The 14,062-nt window shown below is 45.2% G+C and overlaps 1 protein-coding gene across 1 annotated transcript in view; it reads left to right on the forward strand.

The window, feature by feature from the left end:
- Positions 1-14,062, forward strand: part of VAPB (VAMP associated protein B and C) — a 285,803-nt gene that overhangs the window by 72,719 nt on the left and 199,022 nt on the right. The gene's annotated exons all lie outside the window — the stretch shown is intronic.

A 14,062-nucleotide genomic window follows, 5' to 3' on the forward strand; every position in this document is an offset into this window, starting at 1 on the left:
TGCAGAAATCTTCAATTACTGAGAACAAATCTGTGATGCCACTTATCGTGAGAACAGTTTTGTGCCCAGCCATTCAAAGGAAAGGTGTTGTCTCATTTCCTGTATCATGATGTATTTAGAAACTTGATTTCTGAAGTCTGAGATTGAAATACTTTTCCTAGGGCGACATCTTGTTCATAGATTTTTCCTTCGCACTTTGCAAGCAGACAGCAGTTGTTGCACATTGCGCTTTCAGAAGGGCACTCCACCTGATCACAAATTAAAAAATTAAAAGTTGTATCAGGCGCATGCAGACCATGTTGGACTTTTCTACCTGGTTCTCTATTAAGTTGAATATGGACTTTAGCCGCTTGGAGCATTTTGATCTGCCCCACTAACGTTTTAATTGGACCTCATAAAGCTACTGTGTAGTTTGCATAGATGGAACTGCTTCGACTAGTGTGCATTTTAATGTCCTTATTGTCTCCATGGTACAGGGCCATGGCCTCGCCCTAAATCAGCATCAGCAAAGCCAATAGTCTTGCCTTTGGGCCCCACTGGCAAATCTTTTTGGCCATGTTGAATAGCATTGTTTTGGAAACATAGTGAAAAAGAAAACAGAAAACAAGCATTGGCATAGCCAATAAGTCTCGCCTTTGGGACCTTATAAGTGTTTAGCCATGCAACACTTGATGTTGTAGCACCAAGGATATTGTGCTGGATAACTAAACACTTATAAGGTCCCAAAGGCAAGACCTATTGGCTATGCCAATGCTCGTTTAATGAAGGCTTTACAGCGAAAAGCTTTAACAATGAAACCGGCACTACGATGTTATTGATACACCCGTCTTTAACTCCGAATCGTTCACTACTATAAAAGGCATCACAACCCATGTCATTAAAACAACGTTGTAGTTGATAACGCTAGTCTTCACCACGAAAATTCTGCATGGCTGCACTATAAGACTATGCCTGAATCTAGCAGACAGTGAACGCCATCTGAAGTCTGTTTATATTTCATGCCGGATATCTTATAAAACAAATATTTCATAATACCGATAATGAGATGCTCAGTTAATTCAGGGCATTGCTTTGCATTTTGGTACTCGTAGTCCGATGTACCGCATGACACGTACCAGAAAGCAAAGAAGAAGCCTATTTTGAATAGGCCCAGAGGAACTGTAAATTATACTGTCGCAATTTCATACATTTTGTTCTCCACTTGTAATGCATTCGTTGCATGATATTTTTTAGGGCTCGCGCCTAGCAGCGATGCAGTGCGCAGCATTGCTCGCGCAGGCGAGAGCCCTTTTGTGGAGGGTTCCAAAACGGACCCTGGAATCGCACACGCTTGTGTGTGCGATTTCCTTTTGGGCCACGTTATTGGCGTTTGCGGTCGTCTTTTTTTAGAAAGACAGCACGCAATAGGCCAAAGGCGGTCGCGTTGCTCTGCCCATGGTCTATTGGTGCCTGTTACCTGCACGCCGGCATCTGTTTTTAATTATCGTGCCCAGACACGGGCGTGATAATTGAAAACAGATCGCTCTCTGTGGCGCACGCACCACTCGCGGGCGTGTTCTTGGCTGCGGTGTCCTTCTCGTTGAATAAGGAGGCATGCTTCTGACGCGAGTTCATAAAGGATAGGTAGTTGGGTACTGCCACGTTTAATTTGTTTGCCATCTGGTAACTATACCATGTTTTTAAATTGTTTCCCACATGCTACTCAGGCATTCAAAGTACCTCATACAGCGCATGACAAAAACTAACGTAAGAATGTGTCTTTTGTCGGTCTTCTAATTTGTCCCCGCACAGCTTTACCAGAGCCACACTTTCCTCTCTTTGTGTCTGTAATCGCAGCCTTGCCGGAGGACCTGCTCATAACGTCTGTTTAATACAAAGGATCTCGGTCTTGTAATGGGAATTAATCTTTTGCTCTTGGGGGCCTTCGTACGCACTGGCCTATGTACTTTGACAGGCCTATTCAAAGCTTGTGTAGCGCCAACCTACTGCGGGAGTGACTTGGTCTATCCCTGCCGTGGAAGAGAGATCTTCTAGGGCGGAATCATTACTGCAACCCGGGGGCAAGGTTTTAATTGGTTTCCCCATTTTGTCAAATCGTATGACCGTGGTTAAATCCCTTCTTTTGGCAGTGTCCATTTTATACTTTTTCAAATTAAGAAGCAGTTTGAAACTGGCAGAACTGCATGCAATACAAGTTCAACATTTTCTTCCCTCATTAGAATGGACTAAGTGGAGAGATCCAATCACACATGAATTTATTAGCTAATGAAGTAGATGATGAAGAATTTGCATATTTGAACATTGCAAAAATATTAGATACCTCAAAAGTGCAATCAAAGTTCAATCACACATGTAATGGCTGCAACAGTAGGCTTGGGGTGGGGACATTATTTGGTCATTTTGTTTGTAGAGTGTTCCACAGGTGTCCCTGCAATTGCTTTAGAGGGTATTTGAAAAGCTCTTGTCCTAGTTTCCGTTGCAGGCGGTTGTAGCTTCTGACATCAGGGAGTACGTAATGTTTTCGAAGGGAGAGTTTTAAACCTTTATTAAATATCTGGTTTAGTGGGGTGTCAATCTCCAGAACAATATGAGCAGTGTCTGTTAAAAGCATTCAATGCAGGGATCCAGGATGGTCAAAGCAAAGCTCAAACTTTCATCATCAGGATGAAGCCTTGTTCAATAATTTACAGCAAAGATTGGAATGTGAGAGTTGTCGCTGCTCCTGCCACAAAACCAAATTACCTGGAAACCACTGTCAGGGGGTGCAGCAGCAGGACGTGCACAATTGCTGCTCGTTGCTCAACTTAGCTTTGTTTAGTGGGCAGCAGATCAGACCCCGTGCAGCACACTTTTGCTGCTGTTCAGTGCATAGGAGTGTGGGAAGTCACGGGCTGCCTGCAGAACAGCCCATAAGGGCACAAATAGCCACCGCTCAATCCAACCCACATAATTACACTACACACCACATACATAACACTCCATAACACATGGGTAAAAGACATTGTAATTTCCAACGCCAATAGGTCTAACTCAAGCCAATGCAAGACCTATTGCATTTCCAATGCTTGTTTTGTATAGCCGGAAAAGTTGATGCAAGGTTGGTGTATTCTTAGCCAGTAGGTGTGCTCAAACGTTTTTATGTTTTGGGGTTTACCACAAGGCTGAGAGAGCCTGCTTTGCTGGCAGTAGTATTAAAAACCGAGAACCTGCTTGTTCCAACCTGGCCACGGGATGCTTGTGAAAGTGCAAAATTAACTTTGTTCTCTGGTTAATGTCAACACCTTCAAACTTGCTTTGCAAGTAATCGTTAGGCTGGCAAGGTAAGGTTCCTCTCCGGTACTTCACTACTAAGCCAGTGATGCACACACTGTCATGCCCATAGAGTAAAACGGAGCTCGTGACATAAACTGTCGGCTGGAAGTCTTATGACTATTTTTGTACAACCCAAGCATTTTGCCACCAGTTCTTGCTCATGCTTAACATCTTTGTAAACAAAGCGCAGCAAGAGTTTTTGCATCAAACTGCTGGGTTAAAAAACTAGGCCAAGTGAAAATCGAATTATCAGTTGAATACGAAGGTCTTATTGTGACTCAGCAATTTGTTTATATAGTTGGCTACGCTGATGTAATGTTTTCATTCTGTGGGAAATTGCATGGAGAGATCTTGTATGAATATAGTGGGATATGTATAGTATCAATAAATGCCGTCTGGCAAAATTAACGGTTATTTGCATTTTCATGAAATTCTGGAAAGCAGCTGGTCGGTGTGGTATTTCCTTCCTCCTAACTTCCTGACAAGTCCCTAGCACAGCGTAGCGATATGTCTGCTGTAGCACCCAGTACCACATATCCGCATCTACATTCTGTGCTGTCTAGAAGGGTCCCGCGGCCTTCAGCAGTCTCCCGGGGGGGATGAGAGGAATAGAGAATTGCCTACAACTATCTGAAAATCACGCAGTTTGAAATCTACTGTAGAGCAGCTCGTGCACTGGAACTCAATCGCCACTGGAGCGCCCCGCCTCCTAGGACTGAAACGTTGCAAGTACACCAAGAAACCTAAAATAGGACACCGGTCCGAGCTCAAACATGAAGCGCGGTGTCCGTGTATATAAGTTATGTGCGTAGTGCACTGCATAGGGCTTCCGATGACATGAGCTCACATATCATGAGCGAAGTGCAATGAGCGAAGAATAGGAGAGGAGCAGCTTCTGCCAGGGCTGTGAGTTTCTGCAGCTTTTTAGAAATGCGCTTCCTAAAGCCAGCCCTCCCGCCCAAGACATTCTGCCCAGAATCTGATTTCACACCATCACAATCTCGGATCCTCCCCATGCAGCCTGCACTACGACAGAGTTTACCGAAGTGCGGCCGCTACCGTCGAAGGGCTTTCTTTTCACGGTAAAGCAACCTGTGCTTGTGAGTGAGCGTGGTTTGTGTGCCCCAGTAACGCAGACTGGATATCTGTGAACACAACATATGCAGAGTGTGACGCTGCAGTTTTCAAACCAAGTTCTTCATGGTCTTACAGCTTATATAAACAGCAAAATGAACAAGCATTGGCCGTGATTGCGACGCGGCCGTGAAAGCGATTGCGCTAAGAAGCAGCAGGTTTTTTCAAGAACACTCATGCTTGTGGCACTATCCGCCTTGCGGTAGCGAGCAACAGCCAATTATCATGGGCTCCGCTGCTCGCTCCCCCAAGGTGGATGCCGCCACAAGCACGAGTGTGAGCTTGAAAATGAGCAGAGCGACGGCTAAAGGCCCTCTTAAGCAGCGCATGCACGCTGTGTAGGCAAGACCTAAAATAGCATACACCTTCTGACAGCTTGTACTTAACAAGCCATAAACTGACAGTTGTGTGATTAAGTGGAATAGAAGGTGGATGGAACATTAGAGGCATTAAAGTCTTTAACTCACGTACTCAGCCACACTTCAACGGAAGGAAGTGCTAAAAAAACGAAAATTCTGTATTTAATTGTATTTGCATTCTAAGCTGATTTAAAATATGTATGGAGTCAGCTAGAGAAGGCAGCAGTAAAAAGAGGGAGCAGGCTGATCAAAGGAAGCGTTTCAGGAAGAGGTAGTAGATGGGGCAAAGAACAGGGGATGCAGAAGTGCCGGCTGAGATGTGCAGCCCAATAGTGCTATATGAAGGCAGTTTTTTAGGTCGAGGGACCGTCCGGTCTACCGAAGGCAGAACCGGAAGTCCGGAGATCTTATGATGCTTAGAGTGGCTATTTAGCCCGCCTCTCTTTTTGGCTCTCCTCCATTGGCTGGCTTCCTAAACGGAGGCCAGCCATTGGAGGAGAGTGCCGTCCCTCCAAATAGGCTCCGTCTTTTTCAGATTCGGGGGCGTGTTCCGTGCTCTTCTTTCCACTTTTTAGTCACGCCCTTTTTAGGTCTCGGCTCGAAGGCTGCGCTTGCGCAGTCTCACTCCGAGATTTAATGTTTTGGAGAAGAGGGGCTTGAACCCGCCCCTCTTCTCTCCTCTTCTCCATTGGCTGGCCTCTTAAATGCTGGCCAGCCATTGGAGAAGAGTCTTTGTCTCGCAAAACAAGCCCCGTCCTTTTCGGATTCGGGGGCGTGTTTGTTCGCTACTTTTCGCTGGGCGTGTTTTTCTCTCCTCCAGCCAATGGCAAGAGGAGAGAAAAGAAAAACACGCCCCGAATCCGAAAACGCCGCTGCGTTTCTCCGAGGCATTTCTGCTTCGCCTCGGAGAAAGGCGGCGGTGTTCATGGCTCTCTCGCTGCCCTATCCTCGCAATCTGGAGCTTGTGGTGAGGTGTGCTCTGATGTTTAAGTTTCCAACTCAGGTCACAAACCATAACACGTTTAAATCCTGGTTTCTCCACTTGACACCAACCGTGTGATCTTGCGCAAACCACTTTAACTCCCGGTGCAAAGTTCCGGATTCCCCGGGAACGGTCTAAGCTCCAATATTAAGCCTTATCTTGGAAGACTGCATCCTCCTGCACTGGAGCCGCACTGTTGCGGTCCCCCGTTCCCCAGGATGTCCTCGGTGCTGGCAGAGCTGCAGAAAGGAGGTCCAAGGGTCCGTCCCTGCCGCGCCGCTCCTTATTCGCCCTTGGCTCCTCTGTGCACTGCACCCTCAGCTGCAGCGGGTCGAGAACGAAGGATCCGCTGAAGAGTGGGCGCGGTGCCCTGGCACCCCCGGGTCCGCACGGGTCCAGCTGGGAGTGCGAGGTGAGTGTGTGGGGTGCCACAGGTGCACTCTTCTTCCCCTGCAGTTAGCCTTGCGGAGCTCTCAGCTATGGCACAGTACCGGTGCTTGACACGGATCCTCCCCCTACCTTTAAGTACAGTGCATCCGCCCTATCCAATTACAGCGCTATTTCCACCCCCACGGCCCCTCCCGGCCCCTTGTGCGCTCTGTTTGCTAACAAGCCTCTGATGCAATTTAAGAGCCGCCAGACTCTGCCAGGCCGGGAGGATGTGCCTTATTCATGAGGCGCTGCGGTGGCGAACCTTCAAGTCTTGGCACCTCCCACAGTGCCCTCGTGTGATGGGCAAGGCGCTATAGGTCACCCCTCTAAAGGCAGCTCAGTGTGTTGGGACCCTACTGCAAAGAGTACCGTTAAACCCAGGCTGTCATGATTGGGCAGATATAGGCCGCAATCCTTACGATGTCGATATATTTACAGCCATATGTGAAACTCAACCTGTTATCCTTCGGAGATCTATATTATCAGGGCCACTTGAATTATGCGATTCTGCAGCCACAGCGTTTTCCACATAATTATAGATTTGCCCCATTTGCCACTTGATCCATCCACTGCTGTATCTGCAGATTTTAACCAAACAATGCGTCTAGCTGAATCGCATCAAACGTTACTAAATATGTGGCGACCCCTGTTTCCGCACAATAGAATGCCACCCGCAAAGGTTGACTGGTTATCCATCCTTCAGTTGTTTATGACCGTATTTGGTTGTTAAACTGGTACCAATGAGGTCAAATCATTGGCCAGAAAGTGTTAGCAAGTATAAAAAACCACAAAATAATGAAGCAATACTATAAAAAATTGCCTCATTATACTGCATAGTTGCCTTTTTTGCCTCCTAGTTTGGTCCTCCCTTTCTGCGTCATTCGAGTGGCCTAGGAGATGATAAATATCATAATTCAAATTAGGCATGTCATCTTTCCGAGGTTGATAAAAATAGTCCTGCAGGTGACACAGCCTTTAATCCTTCTGAGGCTGCTAATGTGAAGGACATTATACTCACTCCCCCCACTGTTCAACAGCAATCTAGATGATACCATGAAAGGGGCGGGGGAGGGGGGAAATAAATGCTCTATAATTGTATTATCTTAGCTTTTATTTGTCTCGAGGATTGTATTCACAATGTTAGCATACACTATATATTGGTTCTTTTCTCTCCGGCAGATCTAGCATCTTTGAGCTTACCCCTTTACTGCACCTCCTTTCAGCACTGAAGTTGGCAGACATAGTGATTGTGGTGCGGCTGTGGTGGAAAGGGAACGTTTGGGAGTACTTGTGAGGGGGGAGATTAAAGTTAACAACCTCTGACTGTTCGGGGTAACGCGTTCTGCTTACATGATGAGTGTGAGCTCAGATGCATGATGGGTCGTGTAGTTTCCTTGGTCCTTGCAAGGGTAGTTAATCCTACCCAGATTGTATTTTTCTTACAGGTTCGGATTTATAATTCTCCTGTAAGAATGAGTTAAAAGTAGGGCTACAAGTCTTAGAAGGCACAGTGAAAAACATGAACTCGGCGAGCTGCTCACGCATGGATCAGGGCACACGAGAACTTAAACAAATTTGCCTTCAAAGTCTCCTAAGTGGTCGAGGTCAAGAGGCAGGTCAGTGGGTCCTATAATTCAAACAGAGGACGTAGACTTAGGGCTACTTTGGATCTGACGCACAGGGTTCGAGTGGCGGCCTTCGTTCAGCATCCTGTGATTCAAGATACAAGGAAAAACAATCCCTATTCGCAGGATAACCTCTCAAAAACCACAGAGTGAGGACAGTGAATTATTATCTTCTTTTGTTTTATTTATAAAAATATTTGTGGATCAATTTCTTTTTTTTTAATAAATCATTTCATTTTTTTATACATAAATATTCACACATCGCTAGCTATAATTCAGGCTAGAATAGACAAAGCAATGCAATTGACAAAAAACATGTAGACGGTGACAATAGTGCAATATAAAGAATCATCACATACAAATGTCAATAATACAATACAAAAAACATATAAACATACATTTGCGCCAATAAATACACAATTGCGCCACGTATTTATTGGCGCAAATGTATGTTTATGCTAATTACACAAATTTCACACAACCCTAGTATTTTTTGTTCATACTGCACCAGATTAAATTGAAGCCAAGTATTCATTTGTAGATCAAATTGCGACATTTGGAGGAATGCACTTCCTAATCCGGACTGAGTTTGTGGAATTTATCACTGTTCACACAGTGCCCAGAACTCCACCCTGTCATAGAGGGATGTGTAACCGAGCACACAATGCTGGGACAATGTTTTGGAGTTTCCAGGTTTGCCTTACCTCTGTTTTCTGATTCAGTGGGGGATTACGTAATTTTATGTCGGAGACCAAGGGTAAACTATAAAGAAACACAAAATAAAAAAAGTACCAAGAATGATGGTGCCCGAGGCCACCTTTGCTAACCTCTGACACACACCAAGTTTAGGTTTGAAGCGTGTCTACTACTGCAGTTGGAATACTCTGATGCTCATTGCAGACTAGGCCAGTATAATGTGCAACGTTCCCTGGAAAAAAACAACCTATAGAAACAAGATTAAAAATACATTTTAACGCTTTCACTGGAGACAAGTTTTCTCATTCCCGTGACAGATTTTTCGAATTGTTGCTAGTCGGTCATTTGATTATATGCACCTATTTTTGATGATGCACACTCATACAAATTAATTTTTTCCTAGCACATACACATCTGTTTATTGCTGATACATACTTGACAATATTTTTTGATACGTTAAATATATAACAGAGAATGTCGAATAGTTTTCATCTTTATATAATGTTTATGTAATTGTTGTGAAATGTCAATGAAGGAAATGTCCTGAGTCTGCAAATAGTAGATATGTGGGGTTGCTTAAGTCGTTGTCATGTGCACAATTATTTATATACTGTTAACACATATAGTGAAATTATGACAGAATCAATTCGATGGCAGTTATCACCCTCAATTAAGAAACCTATACATTTCAGAACGTCTACCAATCTGTAGAATCTAATAGTTTGAGGCATTCTTCCCTCTCTCTAAGTAACCAGCCTTGATCATTATGAATATGGTAATTTTTAATTTTTAGTAACATTGTAAATAATGACTATTTTTTTTCCGGCTGCATCTCCCAAGCACATGTAAAGCAAGAATGTGATCAGTTATGTTGATCCCTTCATGTCTCTTGAACGTATTGGATATCAGTCACTTGAACTTCTTGGATATCAGTCACTTACTCATATTCAATAGGTTTGTGATGAGCACAGGCAGTATAGTTACAATAAGATTCAGCCATTAGGGCAAACTAGCAATTTGCTTCCCTTACTAAAACAAGTAAGAAAACTTTTCGTTTTTCGTTGTAATTTGGCACAACATTAGGCCATGCCCTAAGGCTGCTGTCTTGTCTTACCTTTATAGAAGTCACTTCTACGCTTCTAGGCACAGCCCCTGCGAGAAGTTTGAGGTGGAAATTTATATAAGTAAAATACAGCGAGATGCTGGTTCATCGCTGCTAACATTTCAGAGCATGTATCAGCCTTTAGACAGAAGGAAAATAGTAAAACTCGCGTATTATCAATACTAATTACATGTTTGATGGGAAAAGGCCCATAACATGGTTAAAATATGCAGGCACATCGGAAAATTTTCCTGGTGCTTTTAACTTTGGGGCATATTTATGACCTGGTTTGCATCACGTTTGCACCATGCAATGTAGTACACGAGTGACATAAACCTTAAGTGAGATTTATGAAGCCAAACAAGGCCACTTTGCATGAGCCTGAGTGGCTCCATAAATCTGGAGTATAGCAACGCAGCGCAAATCACTGCGTTCCCTTGTTCTGCCACGAGAAGGTGTTTCATAGTCCTTGCATGGGTGTTTCCACGCAACTCCCATGGATTTTGACGCATTCCCAGATTTACCAGGACGGGTATATCTGGGAATGCGTCAAAAAGATACGCCTTCCCAGGGAAGGCGTAATGAAGAGAAAAATCTTTCTCTCCTAGTTACTTTCTAGTTCTATGTCTGCTGCATTATGCAGCACACACAGAAAGAGGGCTATGCGTCAGAGGATTATTTGTGTGCAGGAAGGTGCTTCTTCTTGTACAAAACAAGCATTGGCATAGCCAATAGGTCTCGCTTTTGGGACATGAGTATAGTTTTGCAGCACAATATCCTTGTTGCAACAACGTCAGCTGTTGCATGGCTAAACCTTGTACCATACAAGTGTTTAGCCATGCAACAGTTGGTGTTGGTGCACCAAGGATATTGTGCTGCAAAGTAAATACTTACAAGGTCCCAAAAGCAAGACGTATGAGCTATGCCAATGTTTTTTTTTTTTTTTTTTTTAACCCCTTCCATGCTCATGACGGAACGGTTCCGTCATGAGCCACGGTTGAGCTGTGCTCATGACGGAACCGTTCCGTCATGGTCCCGCCCGCGCTCGAACCCTTCAGCACCGCGGCGGAATTCGCCCAGCGCTGAAGGGGTTAAATAGATCAGGAATGGGGGCTGCCAATGCCCCCCTAAAAAATTCCAGTCTTCCTGACCCCCCCCCCTCTCCTCCCCCCGGAGGCAGATGAGGGCAATAACCCTTGATCTCTCTCACCTCTGAAAGCCTACTAGGCACCAGTTTTTATGTCTCGCCTAGCTATTGCGTTTACGCAATCGCTATGCGAGACTATAGTAAAGGGGCATTTCAAAAGTGCTTCCAAAAGTGGATTGCATGGCGAGCACGCGCACAATCACGTGCATCGTGCCGCCATGCAATCAGTTTGGGGAAGCGCTTCAGCCCACTGGCGCCCTCGGTATCATACTTCAAAGGGTCCGCTCCCCCGCCTGGAATGCGCGCCCCAGCCAGGCGCGCCCGCCACGCTCCACGGCGTCTCGCCGTAATTGAAACATAGCATTTGGCCGTCTTGCATTCTTTTAATTTGAATGGTTTTTTTTTTTTACATTGATGCCTTCCGCCCAGAAATGTTGAATTTGCCCATCCCGCTTCTTTTCATTTGACTTTTTTTTATTGACATTTCTGCCTTCCGCCCGTCGCAGTTTGTTTTGATGGCGCCGCTGTCCTCTCTAACTATTTTGGAGCGGCAGTAATGGTGCATGTGCTCGCTTCTCGGAGGCAGACCTATGGCTGTCTCACTGCCGCTCCTCTGCCACAGTCTGAAGCTCTCTCGCCAGGGAAGGGTCCACCACATCACCGCCCGCTCTTCATTGCAGACACCGGCTGCTTCAGTCAGGGGTCTTCCTCCTTCTCCATTAGGCGGCTGCACCCTCCAGGCGGCAACAACAGCCTGCCACCGGCGCTGATGTGTTGCCGGTTTCTCCACATTGGGTGAGTGCATGTAATAATGCTCATGATGCTTTCACCTTCCGCCCGTCAGTTTATCATTTGCCCGGGTGCAGTTTGTTTAAATTTGCCCGTCCCACCCGCTGCTTTTCATTACCTTTTTTTTTTTTTTTTTTTTTTAACTTGTTGCCTTCCCTCCGCTGTCATACTCCCGGCTCCTCCGCACTCCCGGCTCCTCCGCACTCCCGGCTCCTCCGCACTCCCGGCTCCTCCGCACTCCCGGCTCCTCCGCACTCCTGGCTCCTCCGCACATGGCCTGGTGTATTTCTAACACCCACAGTTTAGTAACCGAAGCACTGCCAAGTAAAAAAAATTCTGCTTCTCACAGAAGTTACAAAGATTCAATTGTTGCAATAGCTGCTGAAGTCTCCAGACCTGTTTGCGCAACATTAACTTAACTGAATCACAAGACGGGAGCAATTAAACGATTTACTTGTAGAGATCTAATTTTTTTTGTTGGCAGTTTTATTTAGCGTGAACTCGACCTGAAGGTATCAGCTCGCTTTGCAATGAGCACCTGTTGCGTTACAGACGGATATATTTATTTTGTTAGGTATGGGTAGGTTAAGTGGTTTGCGCAGAATCACATGGTGTTGAACGTCACTGCTGAGACTCGAACCGAAGCATTCATTGTGTATAAGGCCTGTACTTTAAGTGATGCATTGCTTGTCTCACTGACTGTGACATGATAGTCATGCTCCATTCCTTCGTGTATCTCTTCATCCACACACTCTGGTTTTGTCAAATAAATTGTTCTGTCCAATTCCTCTTCCTCCCTGGATGAAGGCTTCTTTCTTGAAGATGACACAACGCTGGCCGGTTTATCCAACTTGTCCTTTCCGTGGCACACCTTTTTAAAAAAAAAATATTTTATTTTTTTACTTTCAGGGTTCGTGTTTGTTTCCGAATTTTTTAAAAAGGCTCTCCGCTTGTTGTAGGCTTTATTCAAAGAGCACTATGTTGTATTTTGACTTCAGACCGTGTCTTTTAACTGGAAATGGCATAATTGTTGGTAAAAACTTCATATACTGTTCAAATCCACTCGACCGCTCGCATTTGCGAGGTAAATTGTATGAGGTCGAGCTATTTTTAGGTCCTACTCGCCCTTTCTGGCGAGTAGGAAACCATACTAACTTTTGTCCTCCGTCTTTGAAAACGGAGCAAATGTGACAAGACAACAAGATTTAAAGGCCTTTTTATTGCTCACAAAGCAAATGAGCAATAAAAATGCCTTTAAATCTTGTTATCTTGTCACTTTTGCTCCAGTTTCAGAGACGGAGGTCAAGTAGGTCACTGTTAGGGCGAGGAGATTTTTCAAGGTACTAGTCCTGCAGGACTAGTACCATTTTTTAGATTTTTCGAGCCCTGTGTAATGTTTAGACCGTAGGAGGTCCAAATGCCACTATACGAATTCGCACAGTGCATCCCCATTGGATAGGGTGAGGCTCCTGCTGTATGATGGGGTCTCTGGATCCTCGTTGGGGATTTGTGTACAGCGCGTGTCATGTTTCCGGGGCCGCTCTGCGGACACGAGTTGCACGTGCAGTTTCGGAGCAGCTTTGTGTGGCCCTTTGTCTGCAACATTGGTAGTGAGGTTACAGGAACCGATATAGCCTAATGCTTAAGTGTTCATTATGCAGGTGGTTATGCCCTGTATCTGTGCCCTTCAGGTACCTGGCCAGGTGGTGATGACGAACCAAGCACTGAGTTGGCATGCGATATCAAAAGGTCATGTGTTTAATTTCATATTGAGAACAGGATGGTAGTCCGAATGGGGAGAGTAAGTGCCCTCCGTCTGTGATCTGTGGGGAATCCTCTCTAGACACTCATCTAAAAGGGCAATATAAATGTCTGTTGTAACAAGCATTTGCAATGCAATAGATCTCGCAATTGCGAGATTTTCAGCTATTGGCATTGTAAATGAAATTGCCTTTTATTTATGTTTAATAACCTGCTATAATAAAAGGCATGGTCACTTACAAAACCAATAGGTCAAAGTTTCAAAAATGCGAGACCTATTGCATTGCAAATGCTTGTTTTTGTTGTGTTTTTTTTATACGTAGGAGTGGGGCTTCCCAGAATAGGCATACCAATCCCCCCTCCACAAAAAGAAATTGCCATAGTCTTTCTGCCCCCCCCTTCCCCCCGGGAGGCAGATGAGGGTAATAGACCCTTATCTGCTCCCCACCCCCCCCACCCTTCCCCAGGGTGGGAGCAGAACACCCACTAGGCACCAGGTTTTTTAATTTTTTATTATACTTAGGGGTGGGGGCTGCCTATAATGGGCATGCCAATGCCCCACCCCAAAAATTGGCCACAGTCTTTTTGCCTTCTCCTGGGAGGCAGATGGGGACAACAGCCCTTGATCTCCCCACCTCCCCCTGGGGCAGACATCCCACTAGGTGCCAGGGATAATGCTGGTTTTTTTATACGTACAGGTTGGGGTTGCCCAGAATGATCATA

Source organism: Triturus cristatus, chromosome 7 (assembly GCF_964204655.1).
Source record: "Triturus cristatus chromosome 7, aTriCri1.1, whole genome shotgun sequence".
Lineage (NCBI taxonomy): Eukaryota > Metazoa > Chordata > Amphibia > Caudata > Salamandridae > Triturus > Triturus cristatus.